This window comes from Triticum urartu, unplaced genomic scaffold (genome assembly GCF_056163025.1).
Source record: "Triticum urartu cultivar PI428250 unplaced genomic scaffold, HENAU_Tu73 scaffold2, whole genome shotgun sequence".
Lineage (NCBI taxonomy): Eukaryota > Viridiplantae > Streptophyta > Magnoliopsida > Poales > Poaceae > Triticum > Triticum urartu.
The window spans coordinates 14066301-14078800 of NW_028260368.1; the positions used below are offsets into that span (position 1 = coordinate 14066301).

Consider the following 12500-nt stretch of genomic DNA (forward strand, 5'->3'; position numbering starts at 1 on the left):
CGGATCCATAGAAGATATATGCTATGAATAAACCAAAGATAGCTAGACTTACAGAAGAAATTGCATTAGTAATAAATTCATATGAATTTACAAAAGAATTAGAACTTTCCTGGGTAAAGTTTATTGAGGGAGTTAACCACTTTGATAATATGGTTAACTCTGCTATTCCATTACCAATTCCTCCATTATCAAAAGAGATTCCTATGAATCCAATGAACAAAGTGAAAAGTAGTAATATAAGAAGAGGAAATAACATAGTATTTCCCGTTTCATGCGGATAGGCAAAAGTTTTTTTAGCCCCAAAAGACGTAGTAAAGGATCCTATCCTATTTCTTGTATTACCTTGAATTTTTGGTATATTTTGTGAAAAAAAAGAAACTCCACTCTTCGTTGTTGATAAAACGAAATCCCTATTCACTCCTTTGGGTATCCTTTTTCCCCATAAGGATATTGAATACAAGGAACTCTCTTTAGTGCTACTGTAATTTTGAAAATGAACACGCAAATACCCATCAAATGTAAGTAAATATATCCGAAACATATAAAAGGCAGTTAATCCTGCAGTAAAGGAGGCTATTATTCCAAAAAAGGGCGAATACAACCAACTATTACTAAGGATTTCATCTTTGGACCAGAAGCAAGCAAGAGGTGGAATACCACAAAGAGAAAGTGTACCCCATAAAAAAGTAGTTCTTGTGATTGGAATGTATTTTCTTAAACCGCCCATAAGAACCATATTTTGACTTTTATCTGGTGAATATCCAACAAGAGGTTCCATTGAATGAATAACGGATCCGGATCCCAAGAACAATAAAGCTTTTGAATAAGCATGAGTGATCAAATGGAATAAAGCAGCTTGATAAGAACCTATACCTAGAGCTAACATCATATAACCCAATTGAGACATTGTAGAATAGGCTAAGCTTCTTTTAATATCTCTCTGAGCAAGAGCTAAAGTAGCTCCTAAGAATAGTGTTATTGTACCTACTAAAGAAATAAAACTCATTATCAAAGGTAAAGATATGAAAAGAGGAAGAAGTCGAGCTAGAAGAAAAATTCCCGCAGCAACCATAGTTGCTGCGTGTATAAGAGCCGAAATAGGAGTGGGCCCTTCCATAGCATCGGGTAACCATACGTGAAGAGGGAATTGTGCGGATTTCGCAACTGCACCAAGGAATAATAAAAAAGCACACAAAGTAGTAAGTAAAGAGTTAATTCCATTATTAGGAATCCAGTTATTAGCTATTTTGAACAAATCCCTAAACTCTAAACTACCTGTTATCCAAAAAAAACCTAAAATTCCTAATAATAGACCAAAATCCCCTACACGATTAGTTACAAAAGCTTTTTGACAAGCACTCGCTGCGATTGGTCGTGTAAACCAAAAGCCTATCAATAAATAAGAACACATTCCCACGAGTTCCCAAAAAAAATAAATTTGTATCAAATTGGAGCTAGTAACCAATCCCAACATGGAAGTATTGAAAAAACTTATATAAACAAAAAATCTCAAATATCCTTCATCGTGAGACATATAACCATCACTATAAATAAGAACCAGGATTCCTACAGTAGTAATTAGTATTAACATAATAGAAGTAAGTGGGTCAATCAAGTATCCAAATTCTAAAGAAAAATCATTATTGACGGTCCAAGACCATAGATATTGATAGATCGAACTTCCATTTATTTGTTGAATAGACAGTTGAACTGAGAATACCATAGCTATACTTAAGAGTAAAACACTAGGAAAAGCCCATATGCGACGAAGATTTTTTGTTGCTGTCGGAATAAGAATAAGGCCAAATCCCATTGACATAATAACTGGAAGTGGGAGAAGAGGGATTACCCATGCATATTGATATGTATGTTCCATAAGAAAAGAAATTGCAATTTTTACTTCAATTTTTACTTCAATTTTTCTATAAAATTGTTTCCGATTCACCAAACCAATTCTTATCTCTTTCTGAAAGAATAAATAAAAAGAATAAGAAAAAATACTGAAATTCTTAATTTTTCCAAAATTTATCTCATTGAAATAATTAAAAATTAAGAATGGGTTTAGTTGGTTAAATTAAAAAAGTTAATAAAATAACTAGGTAACGAAGTTATTTTATTAACTAAATAAAGATATTTATAAAAATAAAAAAAAAAAAGTGGAATCATTTTACTTTCTATTCATAATTCATTTTTATATTTCTTTAAAACAAAGATGAAACAGCTCTCTTGTTCCATAATTAACTGATTGAGTGAATTCCAATGAAAACCTATGTTTATAAGAAATTATCGAATAGTCCTTACTTCATATAGAACTAAAATTCTAATGACTATAAATTACCTAAGTTTTAGAATGTCTTGTTTAAGAGACTCAGTATTTTTTGTTTTGATTGGAATTCCTTTCCTTTATGGAATACCATTCTGAACTTAATTAACTATTTTCATTTTCCCTTCTTTTTATCCCCCCGTCTTATCTTATATGGGGGATAGGCTTCCATACCATATATCTATATATGGAGTATACTTGATATATAAATAGATATAAATAGATTTAAATGAGAAACCCTTCTATATATTCTATATTATTAAAAAAAAAGTATAAAATATATAAAGAAAAAATGTTAAAAAATTCTTGTTGTCTTATCCGCATTAGACAAAATGAAGTAAAAAATAATTCAAAATTTAAGTATCTTTCAGTATCTAAGTATAAATACTAATAAAAAGAAGAAAGAAGGATTGATTTGCAGCAATAGATGTCTTTCACATACAACTAGAAAAAAGTAATTTCCTTTTTGAATGGCAGTTCCAAAAAAACGTACTTCAATGTCAAAAAAGCGTATTCGTAAAAATATTTGGAAGAAAAAGACTTATTTTTCCATAGTACAATCTTATTCTTTAGTAAAATCAAGATCATTTTCGAGCGGTAATGAGCATCCAAAACCAAAGGGTTTTTCTGGGCAACAAACAAATAATAAGATTTTGGAATAATATGAATTGACTTATCAAAAAAGAATTCCAATTATTTAATAATTTGGATTCTTCTTTGAATGTACTTTTATGTGTCGAATTACTCGGTACAATATTCTTAGAACAAAAAACCCCTCTTATCTTATATATACAAGAAAAAAAAAGTTTTGTTTGGTATACTGTGTGCTAAGTATTCTTTTCCTATCAATGAACTTTTCATAATTTTCCTAATAGAATCCTCATATTCTATTAGGAAAATTATGAAAAGTGGAGTATTCTTACAATAGGACTTACAACTTCCACCTATCTTCTCCAAAATCATAAGGTTAGTAAATCTTATTAATAAGAGCATAAAGACTTTCATTCTAGAAATTTTTAAAAAATCCAAAAAGCCTTTTCTATTTATCCATTTTATTTTAATTTCATCATTAAATAGAAACCCTTTTGGATTTTTTTCATTGTATTGAAAGAATTTTCAAAATGTAAAGGGGAAATTAATTAGAAAAAATTAGTTCTATAATTGCAAGTTAGAAAAAAGAAGTTCCAACTCTTTCAAGCAGTGTTTGTGTTTCTATTGGGCAAAGCAAGAGTTTATTGTAAAAAAAAAAAATGGAAACGATACTACCAAACGAAGTCTATTTTAATGAAAACTCTAATGTTCCTAAATTTTATGGACTTTCCCAATATCGACGATTCCCAAGATAATAGCTATTATTCTTTTAAGTTACCTATTATTTGAAGTTAGCCGCCATGGTGAAATTGGTAGACACGCTGCTCTTAGGAAGCAGTGCTCAAGCATCTCGGTTCGAATCCGAGTGGCGGCATTCTTGAAAAAGAATACAATAGATTAGAAATCAATTCGAAATTTACAATTTTGTAATGGGACCTTCCCCTTATGCTATTTGCAACTTTAGAACATATACTAACTCATATCTCTTTCTCAACGATTTCAATTGTGATTACGATTCATTTTATAACCTTATTAGTTCGTGAACTTGGAGGATTACGCGATTCGTCAGAAAAAGGAATGATAGTTACTTTTTTCTCTATAACAGGATTCTTAGTTTCTCGTTGGGCTTCCTCGGGACATTTTCCATTAAGTAATTTATATGAGTCATTGATCTTCCTTTCATGGGCCCTGTATATTCTTCATACCATTCCTAAAATACAGAACTCTAAAAATGATTTAAGCACAATAACTACGCCAAGTACTATTTTAACGCAAGGCTTTGCCACATCGGGTCTTTTAACTGAAATGCATCAATCCACGATACTAGTACCTGCTCTACAATCTCAGTGGTTAATGATGCATGTCAGTATGATGTTATTAAGCTATGCAACTCTTTTGTGCGGATCCTTATTATCTGCCGCTATTCTAATCATTAGATTTCGAAATAATTTCCATTTCTTTTCTAAAAAGAAAAAAAATGTTTTAAATAAAACATTTTTCTTTAGTGATATTAAATATTTTTATGCAAAAAGAAGTGCTTTAAAAAGAACCTCTGTCCCTTCATTTCCAAATTATTACAAATATCAATTAACGGAGCGTTTGGATTCTTGGAGTTATCGTGTCATTAGCCTAGGATTTACCCTTTTAACCGTAGGTATTCTTTGTGGAGCAGTATGGGCTAATGAGGCCTGGGGATCCTATTGGAATTGGGATCCTAAGGAAACTTGGGCATTTATTACTTGGACCATATTCGCAATTTATTTACATAGTAGAACAAATCCAAATTGGAAGGGTACGAATTCTGCACTTATAGCTTTGATAGGATTTCTTATAATTTGGATTTGTTATTTTGGTATAAATCTATTAGGAATAGGCTTACATAGTTATGGTTCGTTTACATTAACACCTAAATGATTACATAAAATAAAACCTTCATGAAATGAAGGTTTTTACTTTTATGTTTTATTTGAGAACCCCTTGAACGCCTTATCAAAGGGTTCTCAAAAATTCGAGATAGATCTAATTATACTTTTTTACTTATTTCTGCATTATATACTTTTTTACTTATTTCTGCATTAATAGAGCAGACGAGTAAAAAAAAGCAAACCTATTTAGGATAATAATTGGATAAGAGAGCCTCTACCCTGTCAACGGATAGGGAGAGAACAAAATCTGGATAAATACCAATTCCTATTACTGGTAAAAAGATACAGATTAAAATAAAGAGTTCTCGTGGTCCAGAATCCACAAAATTTGCGTTTGGAACATTAAATAGCTTGTATCCATAGAACATCTGGCGTAACATAGATAATAAATAAATAGGAGTTAATATCATTCCAATTGCCATTACAAAAGTAATTAGTGTTTTTGGCATTAACAGAAATTTTGGACTAGTAATTAGTCCAAAAAATACTACTAATTCTGCGACAAAACCACTCATTCCTGGTAAGGCAAGAGAAGCCATTGAAAAGCTACTAAACATGGTAAAAATTTTAGGCATTGGGATAGATATTCCCCCCAGTTCTTCGAGATAAACAAGACGCATTCTATCAGAAGCGGTTCCTGCCAAGAAAAAAAGTGTAGCACCAATAAATCCATGGGATAATATTTGTAAAATAGCTCCATTGAGTCCAATGTTGGTTATGGAACCAATTCCTATAATTATGAAACCCATGTGAGATACAGAGGAATAAGCTATTCTTTTTTTGAAATTTCGTTGACCAAGAGAAGTTGAAGCTGCATAGATTATTTGGATCGCTCCTATTATTACTAACCAGGGCGAAAATAGATAATGAGCATGAGGTAACAATTCCATGTTGATCCGAATCAATCCATATGCTCCCATCTTTAATAATATTCCCGCTAAAAGCATACATGTACTATAATGTGCTTCCCCATGGGTATCTGGTAACCACGTATGTAGGGGTATAATCGGCAATTTGACAGCATAAGCAATAAGGAAGCCAAAATATAAAAGTATTTCCAAGGTTGCAGGGTATGATTGATTAATTAATCTTTCCAAATCTAATCCTGGTTCGTTGGAACCATATAAGCCCATACCCAGAACTCCGATTAAGAAAAAAATGGAACCGCCTGCAGTATACAAAATAAACTTTGTAGCTGAATATAGACGCCTCTTCCCCCCCCACATGGATAAAAGTAAGTAAACAGGAATTAATTCTAACTCCCACATGATAAAAAAAAGTAAAAGGTCTCGCGAAGAAAATAATCCTATTTGACCACTATACATTGCGAGCATCAGGAAATAGAATAATCGCGAATTCCGTGTAATTGGCCAAGCTGCTAAAGTAGCTAAAGTAGTGATAAATCCTGTCAATAAAATAGATCCTAATGAAAGTCCATCGATTCCCAATCTCCAGTGGAAATCGAAGACATCTATCCATTTATAATCCTCCTTTAATTGGATTAAGGGATCCTCCAGTTGGAAATGATAACAGAACGCATAAGTCATTAGAAGGAATTCTAATAAACAAATAGATATAGTATACCACCTAACGACTTTGTTTCCCTTATGAGGTAAAAAGAAAATTAATGAACCTGCAAATATCGGCAAAACAACAAGTATTGTTAACCAAGGAAAATAACTCATGATAAAGTGATAAAGACAAGATACGTTTTGACCAGAAAAGCCCGTGCTCGATTATTTCGAGCACAGGCTTCTTCGGTAAAGAGGAATCAGACGATTCGAGTGAAGTTTTTTGTAACGTATCAATAAGATAGAGCCATGCTACGTGTTGTTTCAGGCCCTAAATAAACGCGGACACTTAAAAAATCTGTCGGGCAGGCAGATTCACATCTCTTACAACCCACACAATCTTCGGTTCTCGGCGCGGAAGCAATTTGCTTGGCTTTACATCCATCCCAGGGTATCATTTCTAATACATCTGTTGGACAAGCTCGTACACATTGAGTGCATCCTATACATGTATCGTAAATTTTTACGGAATGTGACATTGGATCTATAAATTTTTCTTTTCAACATAAAATTTTTCGATCTGGTAAAAATGAAATTAGTACTATAATGAGTCATATGTATTGTAGACACCAGACGAAGCAATGGTTTATCCAAACTTCAAAAAAAAAAATCTATTTTTTAATCTGTTTGTGAGAAAGCGTGAAGAGAGCCAAGAGACTTTAATTTTGGATTTCAACAATAAATAAGAAATAAGAAAGAATTTTACGAATTGTACAGACGAATTCGAATTAGCCAATAAATTGGCTATCGTCTTTTCAATATAAATTATTGCAATATTCAAATTGCAATATCAATGAATTACAAATACAAAAATTCATTTAAGTGAAAAAGAATACTATGCAATAATCTACTAAAAAAAATGGATATTCTCAAATAATACTAAGAAAATAGTATTGATTTCTATTTATTTTAATATGTGCGCCTTTGTTTAGAGGATTCTATGTCTAATTATTCAAAAGTCTAATTATTCAATAAATTAGATTGATTGATACGAGTGGATTTCCTATTACGATGGATGGAAGAAAGAATGGATAGTCCAATAGCGGCTTCAGCAGCTGCAAGGGCTATAACAAAAATTGCGAAAATATCTCCTTTTAATTGGCGACTATCAAATAGATCAGAAAATGTTACGAGATTTAGATTAATTGAATTCAGTATAAGTTCAAGACATATTAGAGCTCTAACCATGTTTCGGCTTGTGATCAATCCATAGATACCAATCGAAAATAAATAGACACTCAAAAAAAGTACATGCTCAAACATCATTAACTAACTCCTTATCAATCTCGATTCATTTCAATATGAGGGCAAGAATTGAACCGATTCAATTAATTACAATAGAACAATTACACAACAAAAGAAAAAAAAAAAAAAAAAAAAGGAGGTATTTGTTGGCAGTAGATGGATTTTACTAAATCAAAATTGTGATTCTTTAGTTATTTATTTTAGATTTGCAATTCTTATAATTTGTACTTTTTCTAAGTTTTCTTATTGCCGAGCCATAGTAATTGCACCTATTAAAGAAACTAGAAGAATTATGGAAATGAGTTCAAACGGAAGATAAAAATCGGTTGCTAAATGAATTCCAATTTGTTGAACATTATTTATGAGACCCTGTTCTACTATTTGGTTTGATCTTGTAGTCCAAAGAATTCCATACCACGACGTATCTGGGATAGTAGTCATTAGTGAAAAAACAATAGTTATACAAACGAGTGAAGTGAACCCATCTCCAATAGTCCAATAATTCTTATCTTTAGACCATTCTGAGCCATTTACGAACATTACAGCGAATATGATCAAGACATTTATGGCTCCCACATAAATAAGAAGTTGTGCGACAGCTACAAAGTAGGAATTTAATAAAAAATAGAATAAGGATATACAAACAAGAACTAATCCCAGCGAAAAGGCAGAATAAATGGGGTTGGTAAGTAATACTACTCCTAGACCCCCTAGTAGAAGAACAAATCCCCCAAATAGCATAAGAATCTCATGTATTGGTCCAGGTAAATCCATTATGGATAAAAAGAAATTAATAGTATAAAATTTTTCATGAACTGACTAAAACTAAAGGATTCAAGGAAGGAAAAAAGGATTAGGGTATTTTTTTGTGTATAAACTTATAGTTATAAATTATATTATATCACGAAAATCTAGTCTGATTTAAAATAAGAAATAATTTCCAATAAGCAGTAGTTTTTCGTTTTTCTTTATAGTTTAATTTTAAAGTTTAATAAAGAATTATTAGATTTTTATAACAGAAAGACAAAATCAAAGTTTAGTAATCAGTAATCGTTCTTGAATTCGAAGATTTTTCTTTGTTTATTTTACTTTCAGACGAATTCCTAATTGTTTGAATTGTGTAATCTCCCATTATGGAGATTGGTAACCGACTTAAAGCAATTTGATTGTAATTCAATTCATGACGATCATAGGTAGAAAGTTCATATTCTTCAGTCATTGATAAACAGCTTGTTGGACAGTACTCAACACAATTGCCACAAAATATACAAACTCCGAAATCAATACTATAATTAAGCAATTGTTTTCTTTTAATATCCTTTTCAAATCTCCAATCCACAACGGGTAAATCTATCGGACATACGCGAACACATACTTCACAAGCAATACATTTATCAAATTCAAAGTGGATTCGCCCTCGGAAACGCTCTGGTGTAATTGATTTTTCATAAGGGTAGTGAATCGTTATAGGTAAACGATTTGTGTGGGATAAGGTAGTTATGAAACTTTGACCTATGTACCTTGTAGCACGTATTGTTTGTTGACCATAACTCATGAACCCAGTTACCATAGGGAACATATTCATTCTAAATATCTATGAAAAAGATATGTTTCTTTCTCTTGTTTGAGAGAGCTTTTGTGTTGAAAATATTCTTACTATTATTGTATTATCTTATTTATAGTGAAACAAGTTGAGAAGAGGTTGTTAATAAGAGATTGCCCAGGGAAATAGGTAAAAGAAATTTCCATCCAAGATTTAATAACTGATCCATTCTCATCCTCGGTAAAGTCCATCTTATTGTGATAGAAATGAAGAGAAATAAATAAGCTTTAGTTAATGTAATAAATATACCCATTGTCATTTCCAAAATTCCAACTGCTTTATTCATTTGGAAAAAATCAAAAAAGGATATATAGGGAATAGATAAATTCCACCCGCCCAAGTAGAGAACTGTTACAAATAAAGAAGAAACTAATAAATTTAGGTAAGAAACAAGATAAAATAAACCATATTTGATACCGGAATATTCAGTTTGGTAACCTGCTACTAATTCTTCCTCCGCTTCTGGTAAATCAAAGGGTAATCTTTCACATTCTGCCAAAGAAGAAATTAAAAAAACCAGAAAACCTATAGGCTGACGCCAAATATTCCATCCAAAAAAACCGTATTTTGACTGTGCTTCAACTATATCAACTGTACTTGAACTGTTAGATAATCATAGTCGGTGATAACATCACAGTTCCCACCGCTATTTCAAAACCGTACATGAAACCTTAGCTTCATACGGCTTCTCTATGATCAGAAAAAGGAAAGGACTGTTTTGTTCCTAGCCCCGGGGGCGTAGATAGAATTAGATAAAATAAAATAGATTTGAAAGTCCTAAATTAGACCAAAGGAATTCCGTCTGCTAGAATAAGAAAAAGCGCTTCCGAATTGATCTCATCCTTTATAATATAATGAAAATTTTTCTTTGTTCAGTAATAACTTAATCTTGGAATAAAACACTTGTTACTTGTTATAGGAATTCAATTAATAAATGGAAAGAGTTGGGTATTAGTTCATGAGCAATTCTGCATGAATATGGATAGAGGAAGGAAATAATGAAAATTTTTTCTAGTGCACTCCATATCTTTTTTACTATTCTTCTTTCCCCAGGGAGGGGGTATTTAAAAAGAAAAAATGGATAAAGGGTTAATTCGTTCTTGATAGCCATTTCCTTAACAAGTGAATGGGAACATACTCTGGATCGGAATCCGAAGAAAGTACTACTTGATAATTTCTACAAATTGCAAGTCCTTATTATGATTCCTTTTATGGGCAAAAATCTCTAATGTTTTAGATTTTCCATTACTAATCCTTTATGTACTTTAGTGTTCCTAACCCTTCACTAACTTTTGGTGGATTCTTCTTATGGATTATTAAGTTATAGTAATAACTAGGAGTATTCTAGTAATGGAATTCCATATCGTGAATCCTTTATTCTTGGCCGCTTCAAGATATGATGACTAATTAAAAAATATCAACCTTGGGATAAAGAGTTTACACTGCTTATGTTTACTTCCACTTTTTTCTTGTACGTAGGAAATGAGATTTTTTCTTTTTACTACAAATTTATAAGCTGTTTTGTTTCACTCATATAGCTATCTAGTTTAACTTACCAACCCAAATACTAAATAAGAAAAGGAATATAAATAGTTAATGGATTTTATAGGAAAAAGATCTATTTTAACGAATCACACGTAGAGATATTGCTAGCACACAAAAAGTTAATGGTATTTCATAACTAATGGATTGAGCAGCAGCTCGTAGACCGCCTGAAAAAGAATATTTATTATTTGAGCTATATCCTGCCATAAGAAGACCAATAGGAGCTATACTTGAAATGGCAATCCATAAAAAAACACCAATACTAAGATCGGCTAAAACAAAATGATATCCCAAAGGGATAACTAAAAAACTTAATAAAACTGATATGACTGCTATAGAGGGTCCAATGCTAAATAAAGAAATATCTCCTCGGGATGGCAGAATATCTTCTTTAAAAAGTAGCTTAGTCCCATCTGCTATAGCTTGAAGCAGGCCCAGGGGGCCAGCATATTCAGGACCAATACGTTGTTGTATCGACGCAGATATTTCTCTTTCTAACCACACAATTACGAGTACCTCTATTGTTATTCCCAAAAGGAGGGTCAAAATGGGTAGAATCGATATCAGTCCATAGACTTCTTTTAATAATTCCAATTTCGAAAAAGAATTGATAGTTTCTACCTCTACCCTATCTATTATCATTTCAACGATCAACTTCCCCCATAATGATATCTATACTACCTAATATCGTCATGATATCAGCCAATTTCATTTTTTTAACTAGCTGAGGAAGAATTTGCAAATTAATAAACCCGGGTGGACGGATTTTCCATCTCCAGGGGAAAAGGCTATCATCTCCTACTAGATAAATCCCTAATTCACCTTTTGGGGCTTCTACTCTTACATAAAGCTCTTGTCTTGACAATTCAAAATTGGGCGAAGGTTTTTTACCAAGAAATTTATACTCAAAATCATTCCATTCAGAATTATTTTCTTTCTTAAAGCGTCGGACTTCTAAATTTTCATAAGGTCCTCCAGGAATTTTTTCTACAGCTTGTTGAATTATTTTGATGGATTCCCTCATTTCACCAATTCGTACTAAATAGCGAGCTAACGAATCCCCTTCTTTTTGCCATTGGACTTTCCAATCAAATTGGTTGTAAGACTCATAAGGATCTACTTTACGAAGATCCCATTGTATTCCAGAAGCTCGTAACATCGGTCCCGATAAGCCCCAATTTACTGCTTCTTCTCCGCTAATAAAACCTACTCCTTCAACTCGCTCTAAAAAAATTGGATTCTGTGTAATAAGTTGTTGATATTCAACAACTCCGCGTAAAAAATAATCACAGAAATCTAAACATTTATCGATCCATCCATAAGGTAGATCGGCGGCTACTCCTCCGATGCGAAAGTAATTGTGCATCATTCGCATACCTGTAGCAGCTTCAAATAGATCATATATTAATTCTCTCTCTCTAAAAATATAGAAAAAAGGAGTCTGTGCGCCGAGATCCGCCATAAAAGGTCCAAGCCATAGCAAGTGAGAAGCTATCCGGCTTAATTCTAACATAATTACCCTAATATAGCTGGCTCTTTGTGGTATTTGAATATTCTCCAAGAATTCTGGTGCATTTACTGTTATTGCTTCTGTAAACATAGTAGCTAAATAATCCCACCTTGTTACATAAGGTAAGTATTGTATAATAGTTCGGTTTTCCGCGATTTTTTCCATTCCTCTGTGTAAATACCCTAAT

General features: G+C 32.2%; 1 non-coding gene across 1 annotated transcript; it reads left to right on the plus strand.

The window, feature by feature from the left end:
* The first annotated feature begins 3708 nt into the window (after nucleotides 1-3708).
* Nucleotides 3709-3788, plus strand: TRNAL-UAG (transfer RNA leucine (anticodon UAG)). Its single transcript has one exon. It is a non-coding gene; the product is annotated as a tRNA-Leu (tRNA).
* Nucleotides 3789-12500: the final 8712 nt, after the last annotated feature.